At 36.9% G+C, this 15,515-nt stretch overlaps 1 protein-coding gene across 3 annotated transcripts in view; it reads left to right on the top strand.

Annotated features, from left to right (window-relative positions):
* The window catches only part of LOC106060553 (uncharacterized), a 100,703-nt gene that overhangs the window by 7,425 nt on the left and 77,763 nt on the right, over positions 1-15,515 (top strand). The window contains exon 1 of one of the 3 annotated variants that reach the window (XM_056032214.1): positions 8,172-8,987. The exons of the other annotated variants lie outside the window; for them this stretch is intronic. The gene's annotated coding sequence lies outside the window, so the exon portion shown is untranslated. Of the gene's footprint in view, positions 1-8,171; positions 8,988-15,515 lie in introns of those variants that run through there. 3 annotated transcript variants of the gene reach the window in all.

The following is a 15,515-nucleotide window of genomic DNA, read 5'->3' as shown; positions in this document are numbered from 1 at the left end:
TCCAGTGTGTCTTTGTTTTAGCCTACATCTCTGAGCCACAATCTCTATTTGCCATGAAGTGGACAAGAGCTCTTGCTTGCCAGCTAAAAAATCATGCAATATGCATGATAGACTTTACGGCCAACTACAGAATGTTTCCCTTATAAAAAAAAAGTAGTGCATCTGAAGAAGAAATCTAGTTTAAAATTTTTTTTTTTTTCTAAATGCTTCTGGAGTTGAGTATTAAAGGAACACTGATAAACAATAACACAAGAACCAATGCATTTTGCTGGTGTAGGTAGCCGCTAGCCTTTTTATGTAATCTTGCTTATTTAATAAATATTCTTCCCCTTTGGCTGGTTGAGTCTAACGTCTGTTCTGTGAAAATATAAAAGAATAATAAAGAATGTGCTTTTATAAATTTGAATTAACTTTTCTCTCTTCTTCTTCTTTCTTCTCTTTCCTCTCTTTCTTCTTCTCTCCAAGTCTCTCTTTTCTTTTTGCTCTTATCCTCTTTCTAGCAATCAATCTAAATTGATGAACATCAGCTGTAAAGAATAAAACCCACCTCTACCTCCCCCACCCCCACCTATCCTGTTTGACCGAGTTTACCTGTTGATGTTTCTAAAGTCATTTCATTCTAAAATTAGCATCCTAGCAAGTTGCCAAATTTTTGTCTCTCTCTTTCTCTCTCTCTGGAACTGTACATGAATATACAGGGTACTACTCTGTTAGCAGCGGTTGTCTGGTTTGCAATTGTTTCTAGAGTTAAATACAGTCAAGTTAACAAGTGTTACAGCAGAGTTAAAGACAGTCAAGTTAGCAAGTGTTACTGTAGAGCTAAATACAGTCCAGTTAACATTTGTTACTGCAGTTATATATGGTAAAGTTAACCATTGTTAATGCAACTATAAACAGTCAAGTTAATATTTTACTGCAGTTAAATTCCTAAAAGTTAACATTTGTTACTGCATTTATTTTTTTTTAAACTCATTTGTTACTGTATTTATAACAATATATTGTTTGTTACTGCATTTATAAAAAAAATTCATTTGTTACTGCATTTATAAAAAAACAACTCGTTTGTTACTGCATTTATATTATTGAGTTATATACAGTGACGTTAACATTGATTACTGTACATATAAATGTTATAGTCCTTATAGTTTTTTTTTACAAGCTTCTGTTACTTGGTCAATCTAACTTTTGTCATTGCCGTTAAGGAAAGTCAAATCTATTGTTAAAAATCATAAAGTTAACATTTCGCGATAGATTTATACGATGTAAGCCTTACTAGTAGGATGCAACAATCCTTCATGTAGCGACCATTGCGAGTACCATCTAGTTGACACAAGTAAAAAAGGAACTTTCTTAGCTGTGATCTATTTGTGATCTAGCTTTTACATATTTGAATACACTTAATATGTTAACACATATACTTTGGGTTCTCCTAAGGGAAAAAAAAACAAGATTTCGTCTTGTCATATTCTATCTAGCTGTGGTGGAATGCACCATTTTATTCTTGAACCCGGGCCAATGAGTAGGCTACCCTGCTACGCCAGTGTACTAGTCCAAACTTTCCGAGGGCAAACTAAACTAAACTACAAGGAAGCCATCCTATCAAATGACAAGTAGGCCATCCTATCAAATGACAAGTAGGCCATCCTATCAAACGACCAGAAGGCCATGAGCCATCCTACCACACGACTTGTCAGTCATTCTCTTGCTTTGCTTTGTGTATTTCTTGCAACTTTTATTTCCTGATACTTTTGTTGGAAACTTGGAAATTATTGAGAAGAAAAGAAAGTAAAAAAAAAAGATGTGCCATGTTTAAATACAAATGTATGCATCTCTCCTACTTCATCTTATAGACAACAAGCTGCTACCACATGTTGTTGGCTCACCGCACATCATACAACTCACTACAGAACTAATATTGTAAATGACAGAGTTGACCAAAAAAAAAAACACCGAATTATGAAATTTATTTCTGAGTTGAACGTTTTAATGTGAGTCTTCCACTTCCCATTCCAAGTGTTTTACTACTGTCAGAACTTTATATCGAGATGTACAGATCTGGATCTACCTAGATTTCGTTTATCCTAGTTTGAATCTAATGTGATCTATTTTTAAAGACCGTAGGATTAGAGAGCAGATAATCTATGACCCTCTGAAGACACAACCAGCCCTAAATGTCCAAAAGAGGATTTGAGCATTGACCTGGAGACATACACATTTTTTTTGCTTTGTTTTTTTTTTTTACGCTATTATATTTGTGGACAACTGAAATATAAATATATCATGTAGGATAAAACCTTATTGTAATCTGACAGTCCAATACATATTCTTAATTTAAACAATATGGTGAACATTGCTCATGCCGAAGAACTTCTATATCCTCATTCAATATAAAAATATTCAGGTCACAACTGGGTTTGCATAGTCTTGTGAAACACTGCACTCATCCTTAATAATCAGAATCGAAGAGATCGCAATGCACATTGTTACTGCAGAAGCATGCCATTTAGATTAAAGAGGCCTTCTTATTTAGCAAGCATTTCACTTCACTTAATCCAGTATCGCGGAGAGATGTTGTCAACAATCTTGTGAAGAATGTGAGTCAAGTTTGAAAACGTTTTTTCTTGCAGTGTTTGTTAATACTTCATCTGTTCATTGACCTTCCTCTGTGATTGGCATTTGTAATAAATGGCTACACCAATTTACTGTTTGTTAGGCCAAACATTATCTGCATAGCGTCCATCACACATGTGACGTCATCACTCCTTGTGGGATCTTATTAAATGTGTTAAATCTGTGCCCGATCTTCAGATTCAACTTTCGTGAATCTAGCTGTTTTCTTTTGCATTGTTTTGATCACAGCAGCGGTGGTGCCAAGTGCTGGCAAGTAATGTCCATATTTTCGTCCTGTGGGTCATCTCAAAGGTCGAAAAATGTTTCCATGGCAGCATCAACGCAATAGATCGTCGTGTTCAATTTAACAGAACCATGCGGCTTCATTATTCACTATGTGCAAACGTTTCCAAGGGATGGATGTCACCGCGAACCGTATTTCGGGCATTCCAGTAAATGGGTGTTGATCAGTTTAGTATTGCAAGAAGCAGTGTGTATCGCAAGAAGTCTACTACCTTATGTAGACAAGAACTAGTGTAGAGCACTGCATCTCTTCTGAGTAGAGTATCAACCTAAAGAAGAGAAGGGAGAAATGAAACAATGTGAAGGTCAAGTGAAGTACCACTCTTCTCAGGTGCAAAAACAACAAAAGATGCACTCTTGCTTGCGTCACTGTACAAAAGGGCGCAACCGGAGGACGGGAGAGGGAATGGTATGCGTTGCTTAGCAACGGAATCGTTTCCAAAATCTATGCAGATTCACGAACTCCCTGACAAGACTTCCTTTGTAGTTTGTCATCAACAGGGCGAATGATGACGTGCTTGTATAATGAAATAAGATGTTGACATGGTTGCTAATATTACGATGCTGAAGTTTTCATATGAAATACGAGTTGTACAGTGATGTCTACAAGTCAGTGGGGGGGGGGGGGAGGTAGTGAGAGGAATAAAGAGTATAGGCTATAGCGCAATGAACAACTAAATTAATCTTGGATGTATAATTGTACCCTGTGTTATTTTGTTAAGTAGAGGCTCTGGGCAGAGTTATTGCGGAAGCCTCTGCCCTCTTCTAGTTAAATATAAATGCAATTTAAAATATATCAATAAATCGTGCAATATCTTACATCTGCGGAGAAAGAAACCGAATAATTATATACTTACTCTCATTTACTTATTTTTACTGTAGGCCTATATATATATATATTTATTTATTTATTTATTTATTTATTTATTTTATTTATTTATTTATTTATTTATTATTAGATGTTTAAAAAGTGAAGGTCCCTCTGCGACCAGGGGTGGCAGCAGTCTTGCACTGCCATTTATCTAACCTATACTATACGTCTTAAGAAAAACGTTTAGGGCCTACCGGAAGTCAAATCATATAGATAGATAGATAGATAGATATGTTCGCGGAAAAAAAACATGTAGGCTACGTACATAAATTAAAAAAAACAAAAACACTAAATTTTAAGATTTTCACTACATTTCGGAAACAAAAATAACATTTATCTTTTTCACTTTGAACCAATAAATCCTTCACTGTGTTTTTTTTATTGCCTCTTGTTACTTTGATTACTTTAAAAATATTAGTACACAGTCAACTTTAAAAAAAAAAAATACTCCTTTGGCTCAGATTTGGCTCATCTACTATTGAGAAAGTCGTGTTCTATTCAGAAAGAACTTAGACTCAGGTATTTCTGGAACAACATTCTAATTACTATCATCTCTACGAAGGTTATAGCTTACATAATGATCTGCCTTAGACATATAGTGAGACATTAAGTAAAGAACGTAGCCAGATGATGTCCTATAAAAGTCAACATAAAGACATCTTCTCTGTGTTTAGGGTTCAGATGAAGAGAAGTAACCTGCTTACAATCAAACGTTGCGTTAGAGCAGTGGTTTGTTTTTTAAACCAAGAACTTTACTCTTGAAGAAAAAGAGTTAAACAAATAGAAATCATTTTTTAAAATCTTTTTTTTTTACTACATTTAGCTTTTCTTTTTCTGTCTTCTCTCCATCATTTTATTATATCCTCTTTATTTTTCATCTGTCTCTCTTTTTTCTATTATTTCAAGCTCTTTCTTCTCCCGCTCCCTTTAATCTCTCATTCTCTTTTATCCTAACTCTCTCTTTCTCTCTTTCTTCTTTTCTCTAAATAACACCATGCGGTTTATAGGGCAGATGATGTTAAGGTCCTCTGTTTCTTTGGCCAACGTTTATCGAGTACGGTGTCATGTGGCCAGTGCAACAACCAACCGCCTTTACTTTCCACAAGTAAATTCAGGTACCCATTTAAGTTGGGTGGACTCTCTGCGCCCGAAAATTCCGAAATTCAAATTCCATTATTCAACGAGATTCGAACCCAGGACCCCAGGTTTGGAAGCCAAGCGCTTAACCACTTAGCCTTTGCGCCCCCTTTCACTAAAAAAAACAAAACTATTTAGTAAATAGTCTTTGTTTGTGTTCAATCAAATTAAATAACTGGGACAAAAATAGAGGAATCAAAAGTTATAATTCATGAGCCCAAAAAACAACAGAACATTCAAAGAGAACACATAAAAACACACAGACTGTCTTTTGTTTAAATTGTAATCTTATAAGAATTAGACTTCAAAAAAAAAGTGAAGGAATGTGAAGCTCTCGTCTCTGCCAACGATGAAAGAGAAAAACAAGGTCCCTTGTAACCGAACTCTTGCAAACTTCCGGCATTTGAAACTGATCCCACACGTCTGCCTGATGGCCGCCCGGAAGTGAATGTGACTGGCAACTAATTCGGCAGTTCAATTAACCCTTGTGACTTCAACGACATCGTTCAACGGGCTCCCGAGGGAGAAAGAACAAAAAATAGAAGCGGTTAGATCTTGACACATCAGACCTATAAGGAGAACACACTTCAGGCATCGAGAGTTAGTTTACAGTGCATCAGATCTATATGGAGAACACACTGCAGGCATCGATAGTTAGTTAACAGTGCATCAGATCTATAAGGAGAACACACTTCAGGCATCGAGAGTTAGTTTACAGTGCATCAGATCTATATGGAGAACACACTGCAGGCATCGATAGTTAGTTAACAGTGCATCAGATCTATAAGGAGAACACAATTCAGGCATCGAGAGTTAGTTTACAGTGCATCAGATCTATAAGGAGAACACACTTCAGGCATCGAGAGTTAGTTTACAGTGCATCAGATCTATAAGGAGAACACATTTCAGGCATCGAGAGTTAGTTTACAGTGCATCAGATCTATAAGGAGAACACATTTCAGGCATCGAGAGTTAGTTTACAGTGCATCAGATCTATAAGGAGAACACACTGCAGGCATCGAGAGTTAGTTTACAGTGCATCAGATCTATAAGGAGAACACACTGCAGGCATCGATAGTTAGTTAACAGTGCATCAGATCTATAAGGAGAACACACTGCAGGCATCGAGAGTTAGTTTACAGTGCATCAGATCTATAAGGAGAACACACTTCAGGCATCGAGAATTAGTTTACAGTGCATCAGATCTATAAGGAGAACACAATTCAGGCATCGAGAGTTAGTTTACAGTGCATCAGATCTATAAGGAGAACACACTTCAGGCATCGAGAGTTAGTTTACAGTGCATCAGATCTATAAGGAGAACACATTTCAGGCATCGAGAGTTAGTTTACAGTGCATCAGATCTATAAGGAGAACACACTGCAGGCATCGAGAGTTAGTTTACAGTGCATCAGATCTATAAAGAGAACACACTGCAGGCATCTAGAGTTAGTTTACAGTGCATCAGATCTATAAAGAGAACACACTGCAGGCATTGAGAGCTAGTTTACAGTGCATCAGATCTATAAAGAGAACACATTGCAGGCATCTAGAGCTAGTTTACAGTGCAAAAGGGTGAATCTATTCAACAATGAAACCCAAGAAGCGTAGCGCAGGAGGTGCGGCTGGGGCGACTCCCTCCCCCCAGCTAACCATCTGGTGCAGTGTTTTCAGTTATCTTTACAACTTTTCAAAGTAATATTTGTTGAGGAGTTTTAAAATGTCAATTTCAGCTACTGACCGTCGTACCAGAATCTGAAAAATGTATTTACAATAAAACGTAACATTGTTTCATCTATCTATCTATCTATCTACTTATCTAACTATCTATCTGTCCGTGTCTCTCTCTCTCTCTCTCTCTCTCTCTCTGAAAATGATATTTTATGCAAATTAAAACGAAAACATAAAAGATCGCCTGCATCAGGGGTGGCAAGTGTATATGTATGTGCTTGTTAAATGTTTTCAAATAAAGATACCCCATTTCTCCCGACTCCAGGCAAGCAAGTGAATACAGGCTTTGTCACTTGCCTTTGCTAAAAGCTGAAACTATTTCTAGTGAAAGGGCAGAAAAGTAAAAGACTTATTTGGAGTCCTTAGGTATGAAATTTGAAAGCGAATTTCAAGTCAAGAACTTAAAACCAGTTTTCAATACCCTCCATTCATTCATCATTTTGCACAGAAGCTGATTCAGCTCCAGATGACATAGCTTCAAGAATATTTTAACCTAAACGAGATGTTAAATTCAGTTGTTTTTTCTGCGTTTTGTTCCAATTTTTAGTGTCTTGTCAGAATTTATGTATTTTCACACTTAAAAACTTTGCTGCTAAACTTTCACATTGTTAGAGTCCACATACATCTGTGAACAAGCATTTTCTTGTTTGCAAATAAACAATTGTAGGAACAGATCGATGCTATCTGACTGTAATTTGAAAGCAGCCACGAGGAGAACAACTAGTAAACTTCTTTCACAGTTCTAGAACATGCATAAGTGCAAAACATTAAATACTCAAAATAAGTACAACTGTACATGTGGTGAATTGTGATGTAAAAGACAATAGTGAAATTTTAAAAAAAAATATGAGTAAAATTAGTTTTAGAAATGTCTAACTCTTGCTGTAGTTCAGTATAAAAAATGAAATGAAACCTAAAGTACAGTATACACTTGAATTAAATGACACTATACATAGTTATTTATCACATTTTTCCAAAGTTGGAAGTATACAAACAACAACACACTCTCACACACACGCATGCACACACGGCCCTCTATTCCCAATTTGTTTTTTAATGCGGCCCTCAACAGAAAAAATCGCCCACCCCTGGCCTACATGATTTACTATGCTAAGGGAGATAACCACATGTTTTTGTCAACTTTCAATCCTTGTGCTATTGCATACATTCTTGAGCGCTTGTTTGTTTCCCCCGTGTAAAGCCTCAACAAAAGTATACCTTCATAATTAGATCTCTATCAGTTAGCCTAACAGTTCTAACAACATACTGCTAATTGAAGGTAATCGAGGCGATAAGGGGAATTCCCGCAAAATTAAACAACTTTCTGTGTATATAGATAAGTTGTAAGAGAGAACAGAAAGAGAGAATCGCTATCTGCCCCTGGAATAGTTGTATCTGCAATCTGGCAGGTAACATGTGTAACAGCTGGTTTATTTATCCTATGGATAATGTCATTTTTTTTTGTTTTTAACTTCTTAAGCGCCCAATAGCCAGGTATGAATCTGATGCAGGCGTCAGTCAGATGTCGTTTTCGTGATTTCTTGTCAATTCGCAGGCCGTTATCAAAAGGAACATATTTTAAACATGATAATTAAGCTCACAGGTTGAATTCAAGTTTTTTTTTTTTTTAACTCTTAAAAGTGTGTGCGTGTGTATATGTCAGTGTATCTAGGTGTAGGACGTAGAGAGGGTATTTTATGTGTAGAAGTTACGTTTGGCACACAGTTATATTTAGTACTACCTACAGTATCAGCCTCATGGTCAATCTGTATGTTGGTGCTGTTTAGCAAGATCCAGTGTTACAATATCTAGTGTTTATTCTATCACTTTCGGTTGAAATCAGTTTGTTATTTTTATAGGATTATCAGACGTCCGGCAAAAGGAGGAAATGTCTTTCTTATTTTAATTCACTCTTTCTGTCTGACTGGCTCAATAGTGTTTACACGTTATTTCTCCCAAACCCTTTCTCAGGTCAAATTGAAACTTTTTTTTTAAACGTTTTTGTTGCATCTAACAAAGCAGAGATTAATGAGTTAATACAATTATTGATAATTAGTTATTTTGTTCGGTATAGAAAAAGGGAAATAAATTCTTCTTATTGAAAGATGTGGCTGTGTATGTAGAATTATTTCCCTTATTGCTTTTTGTACACGTTTTTTTCTCCTACTTTCCATATTCCATATTCCTAGTCGATGACAATACATGAATCAATAAAAAGATTAACGAATTAATTAATCAATTTGTGGTAATTAAATAATTTTGTTTCATATAAAAAGGGAGTTTACTCCTGCAGTATTAAGATACATGGTCGTGATTCTGCGGTTCTTCCCTTAAGGTAGGTTCTGTTAATTTTTTGTAATTAAGAGAACATGTGGGGGGTTTTTTAGTCTTGTTTTTCATCTGGCAGGATTGGCCGTGTGTGTGTGCGTTTATTACAAATGTGTATTTTTCATCAATCGAGTTCAATATTTCACGTCTACTGATTTAAACACACAAACTCACTCATGCACAGCAACATTATGGCTGTGTTCAATGTTTTCTGTCTGTGTTTTCTTATCTGCGCTTTAGTGGAAGCTCAAGAATGTGTCGGTTACTCCCTTGTATATTTCCAAGCCACACTAGCAATAGTTTAACTTGTTGATAAGTGGTTGAAGTATTTATATTATTGGCTGTATCCGTTCCAACCAACACCGAGACCCTGGAAGTTTAAGTGCTATTACTTACTTTTAAAGTTTTTCTTGGTTTGGAGTCATTTAAAAAAAACAAATGTGCAGTTTAACTTGTAAAATAGAAAATACAAAAAACATACATATATGAAACCCTGCTGACCAAGTTCAAACAACGGACGTTTGCCTTCATCATCTGCAAACAAAAAAAAAGGCAAACAATAAACTTAGACAATAAATTATCTTTGTCTTAAGGGTGGGGGATGGAGAGTATATAAATAAATGAACTCTGTACAACTATTTCTACTCTAAAACTAATCGTGTCTGCTTTAAAAATTGCATATTTTAACAATTTTGTTTGTGCTACCACTGGATTAATCGGATTCGATTGTGAAGTGAGATATGCAAATGAGAGTTGCGCAATTCTTGTGCTGGTCACCTTGTGCCATTGTCAAAAAGCCTAAAGTACCCCTTTTCAGACCTTGCGATCTCTAGGGCAGGTAATGCAAAGGTCATCTGTTTATATTACCCACGGTTAACAAGGGTGTCATGTGGCCTGTACAGCAACCGACCGCTTTTCCCCAACTTTTGTCAGATACGCATTAGAGTTGAGGACTCCGTAATTAAAAAAAAAAAGTCTTCACCGGGATTCAAACCCAAGACCCGTCGGTTCGGAGGCCAAGCTTTACCACTCAGCCACTACGCCTCCTGTACCATTGTACACCACTGAAATACTGAAATGTAGCAGCTCGACAGACCTATATTCTGTGTACACCACTGCAATACTGAAATGTAGCAGCTCGACAGACCTATATTCTGTGTACACCACTGAAATACTGAAATGTAGCAGCTAGACAGACCTATATTCTGCGTGCACCACTGAAATACTGAAATGTAGCAGCTCGACAGACCTATATTCTGTGTGCACCACTGAAATACTGAAATGTAGCAGCTAGACAGACCTATATTCTGTGTGCACCACTGAAATACTGAAATGTAGCAGCTAGACAGACCTATATTCTGTGTGCACCACTGAAATACTGAAATGTAGCAGCTCGACAGACCTATATTCTGTGTGCACCACTGAAATACTGAAATGTAGCAGCTAGACAGACCTATATTCTGCGTGCACCACTGAAATACTGAAATGTAGCAGCTAGACAGACCTATATTCTGTGTGCACCACTGAAATACTGAAATGTAGCAGCTAGACAGACCTATATTCTGTGTGCACCACTGAAATACTGAAATGTAGCAGCTCGACAGACCTATATTCTGCGTGCACCACTGAAATACTGAAATGTAGCAGCTCGACAGACCTATATTCTGTGTACACCACTGAAATACTGAAATGTAGCAGCTCGACAGACCTATATTCTGTGTGCACCACTGAAATACTGAAATGTAGCAGCTAGACAGACCTATATTCTGCGTGCACCACTGAAATACTGAAATGTAGCAGCTAGACAGACCTATATTCTGTGTGCACCACTGAAATACTGAAATGTAGCAGCTAGACAGACCTATATTCTGTGTGCACCACTGAAATACTGAAATGTAGCAGCTAGACAGACCTATATTCTGCGTGCACCACTGAAATACTGAAATGTAGCAGCTAGACAGACCTATATTCTGTGTGCACCACTGAAATACTGAAATGTAGCAGCTAGACAGACCTATATTCTGTGTGCACCAATGAAATACTGAAATGTAGCAGCTCGACAGACCTATATTCTGCAATGGAGATATCTATTATTAACACAATAACGCAAGGCACAGAAAACACTTACTCATTGTTTGATGTTATTAAAAGCAATCAATAACTCCGCACGAGATATTAATGGGATTAGATCTAGAAGCAATACGTGAACGGAATGGCGTATCGCTTGTTAGAAGAAGAAAGAAACTCTATCTCTTATTTATACCCTAACTCTTTCTAATGAATACAAATAAGAATTGATTGTTTGGGAAAAACAAAAACACAAAACAAAACCACAAAACAACGTTGTATACATAAGTGAACAGCTGAAAGAAAGTATCTTTTAGTGGTGCTCAACTTGCGGCGTCCGAACTTGGCGTGGCCCGCAGCTATCGAAATTCAAGTGCTAGTTCGCAGAGGCGTCACTATGATCGGTGTCATCCTGTGCGGTTAGCTATTGGGGTCTAAAATACAATTTTCCAAAAAAAAAGGTGTTGTTCGGGTAACATCTAGCTAATGTCAGTTTTGTCTGATTTTGCAACAAAAAAAAACTTTAAAAGAAAAGGTGTCGCACGCCTCAAACCATTTCATAAGATTAATTACATTTCTTTGTTATATTTGATAATAATAATGACAAGACTAATGGTGGTAGACTACTACTTTCCAGCGTCTTGTGCTCAGTAAGACGTGATTTTAGAGTTACACATCACACAATACATACACTACATGCGGAAATCCATTGGATAACAAAACTAGATAGTGAAAAGGGTGGTCAAGTGATTTAACCCCATTCCAAGGCCATCCTAAGTGTGTCTCTAAGTGACAAATTCCGGAAAGTTTTAGAAACCAAGGGTGGTCTAACGTTAAGCTTCTTTGGAAAACATGCTCCACACTGCACACACACACAAATAGCGATGTTTTGATGAGAGCCTCCTTTGAGAGACAGAAAACATGCTCCACACTGCACACACACACACAAATAGCGATGTTTTGATGAGAGCCTCCATTGAGAGACAAAAAACAGTTTGTAGATGGAGTCTTATTGTTCGACAGTTACCCTGGTTAGAGCAAATATTCTGTAACGACAGTAGGCCAAAGGCAATATTTTTTTGGTAAGCTGAAAGGTGGACGGCGTAACAGGGGTGTCCTTCGAAAATGCTTTACAGACCAGCTTAGGCGCTAGCTTGCTCGTAACTACCTTAGAGTAGAGCACCTAGCAGCTGGCGGCTCCCGAAAGAGACCTATCTATATAAATTATAGTTTGACTTAGACCTGCTACTGCGTATGGATAAAATTGTTAATAATAAAACTGTATCTTTGTAGCACTTTCGGATCCAGTATTACTCCACAGCTCAAAGTTTATTTATCCAAGAATACTTTATATTGTTAATGAATATTCCTATGAAAACCCTATTTGTTGAACAAGTTGTTTGAGTTCAAACCACATAAAACAGTAAGTAGATGACAATGAGACTTCCCATTAACAGGTAAATAAATAGACGCGACACATACACATTTCAACACAACAGACTAAATAATTCTACTCATTGTATTCTCAAATTAGTTGGTGTAGGGCCAAACTGGGAGGTATGTACAGGCCCGAACTGGGAAGTGTGTACAGGGCCGAACTGGGAGGTGTTTACAGGGCCTACTAATGTGGGGCCGAGAGGAAGAGAGGAGGAGGAGGAGGAAGAATTAAAAAGAAATAGAGAGAGAGGGGGGGGGGAAATTAAAATGAGAAAAAGAACATTATTCAAAAAGAGAACACGTCCTATTGAACGTGAAAAAGAAATGTTTTACTTTAGAATGAGACTTTATGTGTGAGCCTAAATGGAAGATTACTGACATAGATTTCAAACTAGCTCTACTCCTTGAACACATTCACTTTGTCCTGGCATGTAGTTTATCACTGTCATTGGGCATGTAGTTTATCACTGTCATTGGGCATGTAGTTTATCACTGTCATTGGGCATGTAGTTTATCACTGTCATTGGACATGTAGTTTATCACTGTCATTGGGCATGTAGTTTATCACTGTCATTGGGCATGTAGTTTATCACTGTCATTGGGCATGTAGTTTATCACTGTCATTGGGCATGTAGTTTATCACTGTCATTGGGCATGTAGTTTATCACTGTCATTGGGCATGTAGTTTATCACTGTCATTGGGCATGTAGTTTATCACTGTCATTGGACATGTAGTTTATCACTGTCATTGGGCATGTAGTTTATCACTGTCATTGGACATGTAGTTTATCACTGTCATTGGACATGTAGTTTATCACTGTCATTGGACATGTAGTTTATCACTGTCATTGGGCATGTAGTTTATCACTGTCATTGGGCATGTAGTTTATCACTGTCATTGGGCATGTAGTTTATCACTGTCATTGGACATGTAGTTTATCACTGTCATTGGACATGGAGTTTATCACTGTCATTGGGCATGTAGTTTATCACTGTCATTGGACATGTAGTTTATCACTGTCATTGGACATGTAGTTTATCACTGTCATTGGGCATGTAGTTTATCACTGTCATTGGACATGTAGTTTATCACTGTCATTGGGCATGTAGTTTATCACTGTCATTGGGCATGTAGTTTATCACTGTCATTGGGCATGTAGTTTATCACTGTCATTGGGCATGTAGTTTATCACTGTCATTGGGCATGTAGTTTATCACTGTCATTGGACATGTAGTTTATCACTGTCATTGGGCATGTAGTTTATCACTGTCATTGGACATGTAGTTTATCACTGTCATTGGACATGTAGTTTATCACTGTCATTGGGCATGTAGTTTATCACTGTCATTGGACATGTAGTTTATCACTGTCATTGGGCATGTAGTTTATCACTGTCATTGGGCATGTAGTTTATCACTGTCATTGGGCATGTAGTTTATCACTGTCATTGGGCATGTAGTTTATCACTGTCATTGGGCATGTAGTTTATCACTGTCATTGGACATGTAGTTTATCACTGTCATTGGGCATGTAGTTTATCACTGTCATTGGGCATGTAGTTTATCACTGTCATTGGGCATGTAGTTTATCACTGTCATTGGGCATGTAGTTTATCACTGTCATTGGGCATGTAGTTTATCACTGTCATTGGGCATGTAGTTTATCACTGTCATTGGGCATGTAGTTTATCACTGTCATTGGGCATGTAGTTTATCACTGTCATTGGGCATGTAGTTTATCACTGTCATTGGGCATGTAGTTTATCACTGTCATTGGGCATGTAGTTTATCACTGTCATCAGCTTATGTTTATACTTGAAGGGAAGTTAGAATACAGCTAACATCTCTCTCCAAATATTTCACCTGAATTGTTTTGTATAGGCGTTGAGCTAAGACATAGAAGTTGCTAGAATAACTTAGACCTTATCCATGATGAGGGCGTCCAGTCAGGTATTACCATACTGTAGGAAGGGTATGGTAAGTTTTACTCCGATAAAAGGCAGTTAGAATTAAAACTTTTTTTTATATCAAGAGAAAAATTAAAACAAAAATAAAAAAAAAAAAACCTTAAAAAAAAATTATATTAAGCATAGTTATTTCAATTAGTTTGGATCAGTCATGTAGTAAAATTTCTAATAGATCTAGACTAACAATAAAAACAGGCATGTATAAAAATAAAAAAGAGGAGAACGACCTGAATTGGAACTCATACCACAAGCTTCCACAGGTTTCTCAAGATAGCACGGTAACCACTCTGCTAATGGAGAGCTTATAAACTTGGAAGATTTTATACTTATCTATTATTCTATATTCTATAGTCTATAGTCTCGTCCTATTTTTCATGTTGTGTTCACTAAGACTCAGACAAGACCTATAAAGGGAACTAATTCAGCTTCATTCAAGTACAAATTCTTTTCCTTGTTTGAGATACCATTCAAAATCATTAATTACCAATAGTTAATAAAAAATTTGTTTTTTTTTATTGATTCTTGTTTTGTCAAGTAAAAGAAATAATTGTGCAAAATTTTAGCTTGGTCCGATTTTGGGTGTGGCAGAAATAACGTGTACAAACTTTTGACCAGACAGACAGATAGAATGAGTTGATATAAGCTTTGTAAAGAACAAAGCTTAAAGTGTCTTACGTTTGTCTTCGAGAAATACAGAACAAGAGAGTGTAAAATAACTTTAATGTAAATTAATCATTTCTATTATTGACCTAGACCTAATGTCTTACATTTACCCACAGTGTAAGCATTACATCGACCTCAGAGTGTTTGCTGATATCTTACATCGATCTAAAAGCACGTCATAGTCTATGTTCCTTAAAGACTTGAATAGTTTCAAACCTATTAGCATAACTGAATACATGTGTGCCTTGTACCTCTTGTCCACCCTACAGTCAAAGGTATTGGATAAGAATAGCCCTGACTAGAGTTTCCGGCTTTGTCCACTTGCTGCTAAGCTGTTCCTAAAGAGAAGGGGAGAGAAGGCTTCACAAGGGTCCACGATCAATACTCCAGAGAGGAACAAG

The sequence above is a fragment of the Biomphalaria glabrata genome, chromosome 6 (genome assembly GCF_947242115.1).
Source record: "Biomphalaria glabrata chromosome 6, xgBioGlab47.1, whole genome shotgun sequence".
Taxonomy (NCBI): Eukaryota; Metazoa; Mollusca; class Gastropoda; family Planorbidae; genus Biomphalaria; species Biomphalaria glabrata.
This window is presented reverse-complemented; position numbering and strand designations above follow the sequence as displayed.